At 37.0% G+C, this 16,318-nt stretch overlaps 1 pseudogene; it reads right to left on the bottom strand.

The window, feature by feature from the left end:
• Positions 1-12,378: 12,378 nt before the first annotated feature.
• LOC113072740 (transmembrane protein 236-like) lies at positions 12,379-16,245 on the bottom strand (annotated as a pseudogene).
• Between the last annotated feature and the right edge of the window lie 73 nt (positions 16,246-16,318).

The following is a 16,318-nucleotide window of genomic DNA, read 5'->3' on the forward strand; positions in this document are numbered from 1 at the left end:
GCCACGCTACACACTCCTCCACCCTCCCCCGCTCTGAAGGGCTTTATTCCACAGCGTGGCATCTGTTGCTACAAGCACGAGCTGCAAACCTATGCGATTAGCAAAACTGGTATACTGTATATGGTATGTATCAGGACATCTCATAGTGATTATGTTTTATATGGAGACAAAATTGTAAATTTACATCTAAACTTAAACTTCACAGGCCTATCAGTAGATTTAAAATGAAGCAAGATTTGAAATATACAAGCCTTTCAGATAGTGGGGAGTGGGGACTTCTTTAAATATCCTCTCAAGTTGGTTTTCAGCATATTTTACTATATTAGTGATGACATTTTCACAAACTAATCAACTTTTTAATTAACTAATTAGTTTTGCATCTCACTATACTGGCATTCTTGAATGAACCATAAATCGGTTGAGTAAAATATTCATAAAGATATCGGCTGAATACAAAATAGCATACTAGATACTACTTTTATAAATTATGACATATAACAATATTAGAGAAATAGTAATTAAACTGACCATTCCTGAAGGAATCAGTCAAGTTTTGACAGTCACTTGGTGAAATGCCTGCAGAAACGGCCCATTGCTCTGGACTTTCAGCGCTCTCAGACTCCACTCAACCAATCAGATTTGACTGGAACTAACCTTTTATGGTACAAGAGTCACAAATTGTTCAGAAATCTTCAGATCAGATCAGACAGCATAGGCTGAATAAATGCAAATTATAAACACAGCAAAACATGAGAGAAAATTTGACATTTTAAATGCATAAACAACAGCAGGAGCATGATTCACCAGCTTCACACATGGAGCAAACCCTTGGCCAAATATTATATCAGCATTAGCCATATATCCAAATGACATGTGAGTTTGCATCAAAATACTATAGTTTCGACTAGACACATAGCTTTTAATATCAACAACAAAAGATATAGGAAGTGATGTCTCCTCCATTATAAAAAGTGTTATATAAATATATAAAAAAGTCTATTTATTTTGCTATCCTAACTGCACATGTTATTTTCCATGTTGACTACAACCATATAACAGACTCAAGAACCTCTACTAAATAAGGAAATACAATAGACTTACATTGTTAATATATACAGTCAACTATAATTACTGAAGACCAACACTGTAACCCACAAAGACCATTACATATTTCTAGATGTCCTATATATGGCACTAATCAGATGACAGAGTATTAAAGGTGTACACCTGAGAGTGAGCAATTGTGATCCTATGAGGGGGTGTTATGTATTTTAGTATGTGGATTTCTCTTCGAACTTGCTTTGGAAGTAGATGACTAATTATGAATACATACAGGCCTTGTCATTTTACATTTCACACCCTCTCAACCAGTGTAATCATTCTTAATTCTCTATCTTATTTCAGCATGTGACTATAAAGTTGCCAAATGCAGAAAGAATGTGAATTCGCTAACACAGACCTTGCTGGAAAAAAGTGATAAAGAAACATTAATACAAGACACAAAATACTGTGCCTCCAATTACTGTTCTTTTGGCATAGACAAAATATAGTTGGATCATTCTGAATAGTTCTGGATACTATCTTTAAAAATAAATGTAGTTAATTTTGCTTATTTAGTTAGCTTATTTGTCTTCTGTTTAGATGCATATTTTTTATATATTAGGCATTAAATACTTCTGTCAAAATAATTGTCTTTTGATTATGATTTGGTTAATAAAAATGTTAAATGCTTCTCAGTGGAAATGAGTAAATCATATTTCCTTTCAATTCTTTAGACTTACATTTTTATGGACTAATAAAAATTACAAAAATCCAAATTATGTAATTTTCTGAGCCAAAGATATGAACATTACAATCTTTTTTATTTATTTTTTATTTATCACTTTAAAATGTCATCAACCCACATAAACACATGCAGTCATGATCATTCCATGACTACACAGATGCACTTACTAAATTACTAGGTGACAAATCGGCGTGAGACACTTTACGTCAGCCACATTTCCGTAGAGCATCCATTGACCATAACAATGTATGCTACAGTACATTGTCTAAGTATAGATTGCATTAGCCTAGACATAATGCATTCCACATCACAGCTCTACATCTGTTTTAAATTATTATTTTATAGATCTGCACATTTAAATATACAAAAATGCACTAATATGCATGTGAAAGCACATGCAGTTGGATTATGCTTTTCACACACACACAGTGAATCTATAAGCTTCTTATGGAGGGGTGTGTGCAATGTAAAGCCATGCTCAGTAATACACTACTCAGAAGGACACAACCAGCCAGACACACACTGCTGGAGTTCTGGCCTCAGCACCTCTCCTCTGGTCCATTCACACACACACACACACACACACACACACACACACCCACCCACACACACACACACACACACACACACACACACACACACACACAGCTGGAAGACAAACATCTGTCTGACCTTACAATCACACCAGAAATGATCAGCCTTTCAGTGGGAGATTGCAAATTTAAACTCCACTGCTCCTAAGTTCTTAAAGTGACAGTTTATACAAAAATAAAAATTCATTTTGTCTTTTAAAATAATAATTTAAATGTCATTATTTACTCACCCTCACGTCATACCAAACTGTCTTCTTTCTTAAAAAAAAAAAAAAAAAAAAAAAAAAAAAACTAAGATTGTTTTGACCTCTTTCCATACAATGAAATTCAATGGGGACTTTCCCAACCGAAATTAAAACATAAAATAAAATAAAAGTATCTCCTTTTGTGTTCCACAAACGAAAGTAAGTCATATATAACTGGGTGAATCGTGTGAACTCTCTGAGCGATTACATTAGATTATTGCTAACTTTAATGAATTTCTGAATTCTCAGCCAATGTGAATATTTGGCTTTTTTTTGTACATAAAATGTTGTATAGCTGATTGTTTGCTTAAATTACTCCAGGAGAGCTTAATTTGTGTTTCTGGGAGGGTTTAATTTTTCTCTCTCTGTAATCCTTGTTCTTAACAGCATTCAGGTCACTCATTACGCCTGTTTGAAATGTGTCCGGGCATGAAAGCATCTTTCCCTGCACATCTGTTTGAATATGGCATTGTAAATCAAACTTGTAAGGTCTTCAGGGACTATGGTGAAATGTTTAGTCTAGCTGAGCTGCATTTTGTGATGTTTCAAACCTCAAACCACTTTCGCAAGATCACTGTGCTAATAATGTCAAACTAAATTCTATCACACATAACGGCTAAAGTTGTAGCATATGATATTCTGCAATCTTTATATGCTAATGATGACCTTTTTAAACAAGTCATATAATTCTAATCACAATCTGGCTCTCACAAACTACAAACTGTTAATAGAGGGCTTTTTGCAACCTAAGGTTCATGTAAAGCCAAACATCCAAATGAAATCCTTGTGCTTTGAATGACAAATTAGATAGACACACACATATAATGTTCCTCAGGGTTTACAGTTTTAGTTTCAGACAGTACTCACCCAAGAGACGTTTTTACTCTTAAGAGTTCTGGGCATTTCTGCAAACAGGACAAGAAGAATCAGTTACTGATGCCCTCAAGTTCCAAGTTCACCTCTGAGATCTGTGGCCCATTAGCGCTGATGTCTGGTCCCACTGAAGTTAGGCTTTGATATGATACATGGTGGCCATCAGCCACATCCTACACGATGAGTACCAAACCTGGCATGACCAGAACGTGACAAAAAAACACAAAGTTTGGTCTTCTTGTCTCAAGAATCATTTTCTTCCTGCTCAGCCCCTCTGACTGGCAATGCATTAAAATACTGCATGAATATGCAACGTAACATCTGGATGATGCTCCGCCCCAAAATGCTGGAGGCAGGAACTCAAGAGAGGCCAATCCTGCCCACTTAACAGCTGGGAAAGGAGATTTAACATGGAAGAAAGAATAACGTGGAGCACAGGGCATGTCCTGCCCAGTGTTGTTAGACAGATTGTATGTCTCTCTAAAACAGGACGAGCAATGCTCATAATCCTCCAGCACTGTTCAGACACTCTCTGTCCTGCCTCTGGAATAAGTCAAAGCACTGAACACTGCAAAACAGCATGCTTCCCATACCCATCAACACTATCCTTCTCTCTGTTACTATGACAGGTCTATAGTTAGGGTAGCACCACGTAAATTTTTTTTGACAGGAATGAAAAGGAGGCTGTGAAGGACAGAACAACAGTGTGTTCAATGGATTGCACTGTTGTTTAAACAACATACCAACTGTTCAGCTAATGAAATGTATTTCCAGAAGTAAAATAAAAATCAGTAGGCAAAAATAGCATAACACAGATTTAAAAGTTGTGCGTTGTGAAAGTTACGCGATCTAGGTCCACAATGTGCATTATGTGCCCCTAGATGCCATTTCTATCGAAGGGATCTCAGGACTTGATTTAGGGCCCCCAAATTGTAAACCTGCCCCTGGTAAAGTCTGTCCCACACAAACTTGTTTTCATCAGCATCAAGGTCTAGACTGTATACTAAAATGGACTGTAATACTAGACCGTATTGACCACAAGAGAAACACATCTGAACTATAATGGACAAAGTATTCTCTGTGATGTAATACTTATTCCAAGAAATCTGTTGAGTGGCGATTCATACCAAACAATCTTTCCCTTTAAAAAACGAAACACAGGGAAACTGATCTGATTTCAAACTTATTTAAACTTTTTTAGAAAGCTTTGTCAGGTGCAAATTCTAAAAGTTGTTAAAAAATACTCTCAGAGTGAGGAAAGCTGGCATATCAAACAAAATAAAATGGGTTTGCTCAACCTTTTCATTTATATAATGTGGTTTACTTGAATGCCAGAAATTGGCATTAACAGAGGCATGTCCTTCATCTGCCATCCTGTCTCCAGTATCCTGGCAGGATAATGACAGAGAGGGTGATCTGCCATTAGCCACTGCCAATAGCCAAACAAACACTCAATATAATTCAAGTTCACTCAAGTTCAATATCTGTCAAAGAAAAACAAGAGTTGAACATCGAATTGGAAGAACATTAAAGTTGAAGTTGAACCACGCCATGTTTCCAACCCCTTCCACTAATATTAAATGCTTAATACTTTATATTCTCAGGTTAAGCTGCTAAGTGATATATTTCCATTTAATGATTGCTTCATGAAACAGTTACTGATTAAATATGTTTTTCCTCACAATACCATACCGATGTAAACCACATCTAAACAAAATGACATATAAAAACCTCAGTAGGTGTAACCTTTGATCAAGTTCACAGGCCCTTAAGTACCACCACTGAGTCAGAAAGAATTGTCAAGTGAAGTGATAAATTTGTCTGCAAGAAATGTCACGTAAACCTGTATGAAATCTAAATTGTGCCTTTTACACAAATACTCTAGTATAATCCATGTTAGAAGATTAGATACACAACAGAAACCAAAAACACATGGAAGGGAATTGGAACAGGCCGCACCTCCCAAGTGCACTTCAGAGGCTTAACATGAAAGTTCAATCCATCCAACACATCAGTATCACAGAAAACTCCCACACTGCCTTGTTCTATACTGCAGACAAAAAATAGATTTTGGAATTTGTGGGAAAAGCATCTCACATAATCCCCTTTGTCTTCTTTTCTAATAAAAATCTCGAAATTGTGTAAATTGCTTGCAATAGATGTGATGTACGTCTGATTGGAACAGGACATTCAATGCTAATTTTTTTAATGCAAATACTGCATCCTACAATGCAATGGACCTGACTTCACTTTTCAGTATGATCAGTGTGTCAAGAGTTTTTATACAAAACTGGATTTAAATTAAATTTATTGTATATTTAAATAGGCTGTATAAAGTATGTATACAGTACAGTGTTAATTTCGTTGACTAAATATTTTCGTCATTATTTTCGTCACGAATATATTTTTGCAGACGAAAACGAAACGAAAACTAAAATAGAAGGCACTGATGGAGACTAAAACTATGACTAAATTGATTGACATTATCGTCAACGAATAAAGGACGAGACGAAAATAGACTGTGACGAAAATCAAATCAGCAGACGGGAGAGATGCGAGGAATGAACAAAAGAACCGGCAAAACACAAGACTGCATGAGAGAAGAGAACCAATCCGAGCCTGACTTATTGAGACGTGAAGCGAAGGTTTTCAGTTTTTAAATGAGCTCCCGGGAAGACGGCAATCGAAGAGGTGATGTCTAAAAGAGCGACAAAATGTCCACAGCTCACTTCACGTTTGACGACGAACAAAACAAAACAAACTGTAAAGCACGCGGAGCGCTCATTCGTGGCAAGAACACAACCAATTTGAAAAGACATTAACAGACGAGCCACCCGGACATTTTCTCAAATGTAATTTCACAACGATGTTCTTTTGTTTATTGAGCTAAGCAATATTGGAATAGTGCAGTGCGTAGATGTTGTAGCATTAAATATTACGAACTGAAAAGTACTGTAAAATAGCCCCTTCTTCAAGTTAGATGAGAGCACAACACTAATACGTAATATCATGATAAATACATTTGATTAATACTAATGTTTAGTATATTTTATAATGTTCTACTTGTTGACAGTATCACAAATATTTCTATATTAGTCATGTGAAACATGAATGTTCACATCCTATCATTATACATACAAATCTAGCAATATTGTAGTATTTAAAACATACAATATTGCTAGACAAATAAATACCTTATAAAATCTTGTTATTTTTTTTTGTCCACCTAGCTGCCAACTTATTAAATATTTACTTTAAATGTATGCACTTATTGTTCAGCTCAGCTGTAAGCTTTAAGGTCCTGGACCTAACGTTATTTTTCTTTTATTGATGGTCAATTGGCAGCTAGTTATTGTTTACATTATCATGACAGTGTTTGTTGCTGCATAAAAGCTTTTGAATCGAAATAAAGACACAGTTGTGTTGAAATAAAGTTGAATTTGTGTTTTATATATTTTGGTTAAGTTTGTTTCCTATACCAGCTGTAAAAAATTGTCTAGTAAATCTGTTATTGATTTTAGTCTTATTTTAGTCGACTAAAATACCAAGCAATTTTAGTCGACTAAAATACCAAGCAATTTTAGTCGACTAAAATAAGACTAAAATTAAAACAAATCAGATGACTAAAACTGGACTAAAACTAAAAAGAATTATAGTCAAAAGACTAAGACTAAAACTAAATTAAAATTTCGTGTCAAAATTAACACTGATACAGTATGAATACTCAATACGCTGTTACAAGGGCTGTGCCTGCTTGGAGAACAGGGCCTCGCAAACAGGGCCTAAGAAATTTAAAAAGCAGTGCATTTTTTAAATAATTCAACACTGTGTTGTCAAACTTTACTTTGTGACTTTATATACACTTGCATATATGTCATTATTTTATTAACATTTCACTAAAATCAAGCTAAAATGGAATTACAGATTTTAACCAGCGAATGTCAGACTTATGTGTTTTGTCTGTCATTAGAGCTGTCGCATCTGAGGCATCTGATTTGAAAGACTTAATTCTAATCTATGCACAGTTTATTTAAGACTAATTAGTAGTTTAGACACAGAATTAGACACAACAATAGATGCTTTTCCACTGTCGGGCCAGTGCGATCCAGGGCTTAAAACGGGCTGGGTAAAACTCTCAAACTTGACATGCAATACCATGTTCACGGCATTGCATGTCAAGTTTGAGAGTTTTACTCAGTGTATTTAAAATTGTAATTTTGGGTCAAAAGATATTACCTGAGAATTTCAAGAAAATACGCTAGAAATCCACGCTTTTTAATGCTACACCGAAATGGATAGTCCAATCTGTCCAATCGCTACCATTTTGTTTATTTAAATGGGGAGTCATCACATTTATCACCAGTAAAATATGGAGTGCCACAAGGATCCGTCCTAGGTCACCTTCTTTTTTCAATATACATGTCAATATACATATAATATTATTAGAAAAATACGGGATTGGTTTCCACTGTTATGCTGATGATACTCAGCTATATATCTATATCCAAGACAGAGATATTAGTTATTGGACCAAAAAACAGTACAAAGAATTTTGTAGATTACAATTTGCAACTAGACGGATGCACTGCTACTTCCTCTACAGTCAAAAATCTGGGTGTTATATTAGAAAGCAACTCGTCTTTTGAAAATCATATTTCCCATGTTACAAAAACTGCATTCTTCCATCTTAGAAACATTACCAAGCTACAAAACATGTTACCTGTTTCTGATGCAGAAAAGCTAGTTTATGCATTCATGTACTCTAGACTGGACTATTAATGCACTTCTAGGAGGTTGTCCTGCATCTTCTATAAACAAGCTACAGGTAGTCCAAAATGCAGCAGCCTATTTCCTTACCAGGGTAAGAAAATATGATCATATGTGTAATGTATAATGTATCTCTTAAATTGTGACTGCAGTCGCATCTGATTAGCTGTGCATTCTTATTCTTTAGCTTGGGTTAAACTAATTAGTTTTACTTTGTTGGAACAGCAGCTATGCTAATGATGTCTCTGTTTGTTTCTATGTTTTGCCACAGGATTTACATCCCGTTGTAACTAGGATTTACACAAGCTTCAGTCTGGATACAGAACACCTGAGAAGAGATGATGCTGACTCCTCAGAGGACCTCGGATGATGCTAACCCTGAATCAACAAACAGAACTAACAAATATTGCTACAAGTGTGAGTGCATCATAATTGCCATTTATGATGTTCATCGTCTGGCTGACTTGTATTAATGTTTCAGAAAATTCTGATCATACTTGCACAAACAGACTTACTATAAGCTACTACTAAATATTGTAGAAACGTAATTTTCTGTTGTTTTGTTGCTTTTGTAATGATTTGTATTGCAAAAAGCGCTATACAACTAAACTTGAATTGAATTGAATATCTTTTAATTGGAAGTCACATGATCAGTTTGACTACTCTAAGCTTAAGACATTGATCTTGACTCCCAACTGTACCTAGAAAACTGACAGCACATTTCTGAGGATTTGGAAACATCTGACACAGCGGTTACAGAAGTGTTGGAGCTTTCATTTTAGAATTCCTTTCTTTGCACTTCTGAGTTCTGCTGCCTGACATTGCATACAGTCTGAGGCATGATAAGCCTATTTACTACCTGTTTGCTTTGACAGCTTTGGAGCTCAGTGTGCTTCTGTGTGAGTGTGATCCCCTTCCGCCTGCTCTGGGGGATTTAGGTAAAGCATTCAACATGACACGCACACAGTGACTCACGCGTATCTCATTCTCTTCTTTACAAACACTCTCATTCACTTTCTCTCCATGCGGCAGTCCAGGTAGCGGGAAGAACTTGGCTTGTATAGCAGCGAGTGTATTTTTTAGACCTTGTACCTTTTTGAGTCGAGTTCCCGCTGAGAACATTTCCGTACGTCAAATGTTATGAATGATGACATACTCGAAGATAAACTGTGGTGGTGGCGATTGTAGTAGTAGGTGGATTGTGGGATATTTTCAGTTCTGACCTCTTCACTAAATGCTAGTGAGGGAACAGGTTGCCATGTTGAAATCATAAAGGTCCAGATGGCAAAAAAACAGTTCGGACATTATTAATGACATCAATTTCAGCCCTGTGTTTAGTATTATGAAAGGTAATGTACACAAAAACACTCAATGAAAACTTTAAGGAGGCGCAGAATGAAAGCACGTACCATTATTTTACAATTTCATGTTCTACTTATAGAGTGTATTTGCTACCGTTATTCAGAATTGTATGTTTTTATGCAGTGGGTTTCTTTCCAAGAGCGTACTGACAGTGGAAAATCACGTTAAGCATTCTGCGGTTACTCACATAGGTGGACTGTTCTCTCCGCCAGTGTCCCAGACCACAGCAAAACATCAAGAGAACATCCAGGGGGGGTCGTGATGATGGTGCAGCCAAGAAGAGTCTAAATCACTCTTTCTGTGACACACAGCCTGTGGATCCCTCTCCGTAAAGGACAACCATCACATCAGTCTGATGAGAGACATAACAGCATCAGCAGCAGGTAAGAGTCTCCGTTCCACACAGCCTCAGGTCCAGCCCGTAGGTTTACAGACCGCATAAAAAGCAGACATTCCTCCACAAACAGTGAAGAATGGGATGCAGTCAGTCAAAGTGAGTGATTCACATCCTTCTGCTGTCCTGCTGATGCTCGAGACCAACAGGCTCACAGTCCATTGGCTCCAGGTGTGTGTGGGAATTATTTGTTCGGATCTTCCCTCGTTGAGTTTGTCTCCTTATTTATTTACACCCTCCCCAGACAAACCCCCATCACCACCCCTCCTCCCACCGCACCCCTTATTTTTAAAGACAGACACAGGCTCAGAGTTTAAAATTGATACACGGTTTAAATGTCATATTCCTGCCTGACTTTCTCTGCGTCAGCTTGTCCCCGCCCACCTCGGCCAATCAGAATGCAGATGTGAGGCGCGTCTGGGTTGCCTTGTCTCCAGTCCACACAGGCAGAGGAGGCACGAGTCCACCATCTGCTGTCTTTCCTCCCCGGTTTCTGCTGTTCTCTACCTCCACAACTCTTCCCTACCTCTCTCCCCTGTGGATTCAGGCTCTTTCTGTCTCTTTTCCCCCTCTATGTCATCAGGTACACTCCTGATTACCTGCGTAACCCCCTTGTGTCCTTTCTGTTGCTGTTTTCTCTTGCTCCCTGTTGCTACACCGCATGCTAGAGCACTTAGTGGAGCTCGTAATGAAGGAGAAACACAGGCTGAATTCAAATGCACTTTCTTCTTCCTCTCATGAAATCTCAGCCCCTTTTCTGTATCACAGGCTTTATTAGTCTGTCCACTCCTCTTCTTTATCTGTGTACTCTATCTGAGTGTCTGTCCTTGCTGTCTCCTCTCCCTCTGTTGTCCCCTGCTGAGGAGGCGAGCGAGAGCTAATGCAGTTTCACTTGCAGCATCTGTTCACATGCTGACTGTCAAGTTTAAACGGAATTAATTAAAATTAAGCTCTGAAATCCATGTGAGGCAAACTGAGGCGAACAATTCAGTCACACTCAGATATGGGTTTTTAACATCTCCTTTCGAGGGAATAAATTTAGCCTCACTGGTTAGATGAGAATAATGCTGAGCTGAGAAAATAGGCTTGAAATAAGCATTAGACAGAGAAAGAGTGCTATCGAATTCAGAGGATTCTCCTTGAATACTAATATGTTTGGGGTTTCAGAAAAAAAAAAAAAAAATCATATGAAATTCATATAAAAGATGTCATCACATATAAAGCAAAATCTTGGCCATACGTTTTAGATTTGTGGACATTTAATAGAAATTAAGTAAAAATCTGTTATTTGGTTAGCTGTTGGGTAACGAAGTATAAATATAAGTATAATATAAAGCTTAGTCACACCTAACACAGTTATTGCTCTCAAGGTAACAAACACATTACATAGTATCTGACAACAAGTGTGAATGAAATTATAGCAAGCAAAAACATGAGGTTTCATTTATGAGATTCGATGCAAAGGGATTTCTAAACATTGTGGAAATTCAGCTATGTCTCATAATATGCATCAGAGTTGAGTCAAAGTATTACTGGTCAGGCTTTTTATGAAAAGCAATCAGTTTTTACATGATCAGGACATTTCCTGGTATAAGGTTAACTCGCATTACCTTAAGTCAATATCAACTGTAGCTGCACTCACATGCTGAAATGAAATCCAACAATAAATCTGTGCAATATCAGATGTTCTTGATAAATTGTTATATTTTACAAATTTGAAAACATACATTGCATTAATTGTGATGCAAAGAAAAACAACAAAGCATAAAGCCTTAATACATGTAAAAATATACTCAAAATATTAACACAAACAGCATTTACAATACTGGTTAAAAGTTTGGAATAATTAAGATTTTTGAATGTTTTTGAAGACAGTCTCTTATTCTCACCAAGGCTGCATTTATTTGATAAAAATACCATCAAATTATCATATTAGAATGATTTCTCAAGAACCATGTGACATTGAAAACTGGAGTAATGAATATTCAGCTTTACCATCAAAGTAATATATTACATTTCAAATATATATTGAAATAGAAAAACAGTTATCATTTATTGTAATAATAGGTCACAATATTACTTCTTTTACTGTAATTTTGCCTAAATAAATGCAGCCTTAGTGAGCATAAGAGGCTTCTTTCAAAAGCATTATTTCCAAATTATTCCAAATGTTTGACTGGTATTATAACAATATATTTTTCAATAAATATGAATAGAATGACTAGAATTCAGATGTCTGTGTACTGTTTTGGCCATCTGTAAAATAAAAATCAAGAAATATACACACTTTATTCTGAACCCCAAAACATATTTACAATATACAAAACTTAAATCTGTATGTGTTTCTTCTGCAGTTCTTCACACAATGCCCAATGTCATAAAGACAAAGTACACGAAAGATACCGCGGTGAAAATGTTCTTTAGTATGTACAGCATGGGCGTAACAATCAAAAACAGCCACCAGGCATATACTCATCAACAGGAAGGGCAAATCTTGGGTGAGGACACTCCAGCAAAGGACTGTCTGGAGTTATAACAACACACAGGATGGACAGAAAAGCCAGTATGTCTATGGGAAACATCCACACTGAGTAATACACCAAATCAGTCACGGCCACCCTCACCATTTGCACTGTGTCAAATCAGAACATGAAGGTAGCCACAAAGAGGTCAAAACAAACCTGAGAAAGAATGAGAGGTGTAGAATATGCTGTGCTGCTGGTGTGTGTGGTGCCTTCTTCATCTGTATCCCTCCAATGCCCCGATAGAGTCCCTTTCCTGACTGGTGACCTTGGAGACGCATCGCCGTCCCATCTGGACATTGATGTCACCTGCACTGAGTGAGTCAACACCGGACCGGCATCTCAAAATCCAACCCTAATCTGCTTGCTTTTTTAAAAAGAGGAAAAAATAGAGCACAACTTAGATAGACATATAATTTAATTGGCAGAATTTATCAGATGTTATCTCTTACCCTGTCCCATCAGGCAAAGAGGGCACATTTTCTCCACTTTGTCCACACAAATGAGGGAGAACAAGACCAGAGAGATGGGGAGCTCAGCAAAGGGGTCATTCTTAACTTCAGCATCAACCTGAACCTGCACAAGCAGAAAAAGGCCAGAGGGTTGCTGAGAGAACAGTCATGGCCAAAAAGCCTTTTATCATCCTCAAGAGAAAATGGAGGTGAAAGACTGAAAATGGAAGCAGTTTTGGATGCATCACCAAAAGCAAACTGTTCATTTAAAACAGTCCAATGTGAAGATTCACATCTTCACCAGTCAAACAATTTGAGAACCTTTTTCAAAACTAACAATGAATTGACACTTATTCAGAAGAATACGGACCCTTGTGAGTACCTCAGAGAGGAAATTTCTGATGTCTTGAAAGTAAGATTACAAATGATCAGTATATGATGTACAGGTGCATCTCAAAAAATGTTAATATCACTGAAAAGTTCTTTCTTTGCACAAAAACTAAAATTTGTTTTTTATTCTGATGGTTGTGACTTACAGCATAGGAAAATTCAAAATTCAGTATCTCAAAAAACTTGAAACTTCAATTTTGAGCTTGATTAGTTTGATTAATTTTGAGTATAAATACTGGGAACCTCTTCGGCTAGTTGTAAAACATACAACCAAAATTATGGGTAATACTACTGACTTGACATTTGTCCACAAGACAATCATCAACACCCTCCACAAGGAAGGTAAGCCACAGAAGGTCATTGCTGAAGAGCTGGCTTTTCACAGAGTGCTGTATCAAAATATATTCATATATTCTCAAAAAGTGTGGTAGGGAAAGGGGCACAATCAACAGGGATGACCAAAGCCTTTGGAAGATTGTCAGGAAAAGCCAACTTAAGAACTTGGGAGAGCTTCACAAGGAGTGGACTGAAGCCAAAGTCAGTGCATCAAGAGTCACCATGCTCAGACGTCTTCAGGAAAAGGGCTACAGCTGTCACATTTCTAGAACCAAACCACTCCTGAATCAGAAAAAAAGTCAGAAGCATTTCACCTGGGTAAGGAGAAAAAGAACTGGACTGTTGCTCAGTGGTCCAAAGTCCTCTTTTCAGATGAAAGTAAATGAAGTGTTTCATTTGAAAATCAAAGTTTGGATGAAGACTGGAGAGGCACAGAATCCAACGTCCATTGTGAAGTCAGTGATGATTTGGGGTGAGTTAATGTCTGCTGGTGTTGATCCATTGTGTTTTATCAAGTCCAAAGTCAATGCAGCCATCTACCAGGAGATTTTGAAGCACTTTATGCTTCCATCTGCTGTTAAGCTTTATGGAGATGCTGATTTCCTTTTCCAGCAGGATTTTAGCACCTGCCCACAGTGCTAAAACCACTTCCAAGTGGTTTGATGACCATGATATTACTTTACTGTGCTTAATTGGCCAGCCAACTCACCTGACCCGAACCTCACAGAGAATCTATGGGGTATTGTGAAGAGGAAGATACGTAACATCTGACAAACAATACAGAGGAGCTGAAGGCTGCTATCAAAGTAACATGGGCTCAGCAGTGCCACAGGCTGATCGCCTCCATACCACACTGCATTGAAGCAGTAATTCACACAAACGGAGCCCCAACCAAGTATTGAGTGAATAATTAAACCTGCTTTGGAGGTCTTGAACATTTCTGTTTTGTAAATCTTTTTTGATTGATATTTGAGAAGATATTTTGATTTTTTGAGATACTGGATTTTTTATTTCCCTAAAAGTCATAACCATCATAATAAAAAAAAAAAATCATTTTGTGTGCAATGAATCTAGAATATAAGAAAGTTTGCTTTTTTTGAATAAAATGACAAAAAAATAAAAAACTTTTCCATGATACTCTGAGATGTTTTTTTACATTCTGATGCTATTAAGAACCTCTTTTAAGTTCCAAATTATTCTTTAGATGTCACGGAACCACCAACCTACTGATGATTTAATGAACCCATTAAAATCAATATGTTGATCTTAAGAAGAAGGATTTTAATGATCATGAAATCCTCAGTCATGTGGACATGGTACATTCTCAGTGAGATGGAATATTGCATTACCTTTGAGGTGGCCATGACGATAGCAAAGCATGGTAAAGTGCTGAGGATCACATGTAACAGGTCTCCTGCAGAAGAAATAATGATGTTTGCCTTGTTGAACATGATTAGCATCACAAACAGTAAGAAATGTGTCAGTTCTTCTATCGTTATTCGTTTTAATGACTTTTAAATGGTTACAGTCACAAGACGAGAAATTTCACTAATATGAAAATTTAAATTAGTATATTGAATAAGAGTTCATGGATCAACTACCCTTGTAAATCAGTGGCAGCACAGAAAACAGTTTAGCACTCACCAGTTGGTCACTTCGCTGCATCCTGAGGATGAAGTACAAAGGAACCCACACAAACAGGGTTACAGATGCCACATATGCCACCGAGGCAGTCACCAGCAGTCAATAGACAGTGGCACTAGACTTCACGAAACCAATGACAGAAGTGAAGCGATCTATTGCTTCAAACACAGGAATACACAAATATGCGAACTGCAGCAGCTCATAAAAGATGAGTCCGAGTCTTCCCAGATGGTATCACATGATCATTCAGAAACCATTTATTTCTTTAATACAAGAATACAAATATAATTATATCTAATGCAATTAACTTCAAGGAATATAATAAACTGACTAGCTCAACAGGCTCCAAACCTGTATCTTTTCCACTACAAGAGCCTTAACCAGTAAGCCACCAACAATCCAACTAAAACACCTCGACCTGAGCCAAGAGCACACTAGTGACACAGAAACATGAGACACAACATGTGCTGTACATTTGGCCAAGTTTTATTGTGAATACTAATAATTAAGATGATTAAAATAGTACATACAAACAACAGGGTACATAGAACTGATACACCAAAAACATTTTCCCTGTGGATAAGGTTGATGTAAGGAGTATTATCTCCGTGTGCAAATGCTAAGGTGTTACATTAGAACTAGCCAGTGGTCCCAATTTCCCAAAATGTTCTCTATGAAATGTCAACAAATACTGTGATAATACTGGAGCTACTGGAGAGACAGAAATGTTGGGTACTGCCTTAGTTTAGAGTAGGAGATTCAAAAAATGAAGTCTGTTCTCTTTAGTGTCAGTCTCAGCTATTGGACTTAGGACTTCGAAAAATTAAAAGGTTAGTTCAATCATTCTACAAGCTACAGATCATTTACACATGATCATTCATTCCCAGGGTATACAGTTAGTTTGAAAAAAATCCAATAAGTTATTTGTCGCTTATTTTTAAATAGTTATGGAAA

The sequence above is a fragment of the Carassius auratus genome, unplaced genomic scaffold, assembly GCF_003368295.1.
Source record: "Carassius auratus strain Wakin unplaced genomic scaffold, ASM336829v1 scaf_tig00010016, whole genome shotgun sequence".
Taxonomy (NCBI): Eukaryota; Metazoa; Chordata; class Actinopteri; order Cypriniformes; family Cyprinidae; genus Carassius; species Carassius auratus.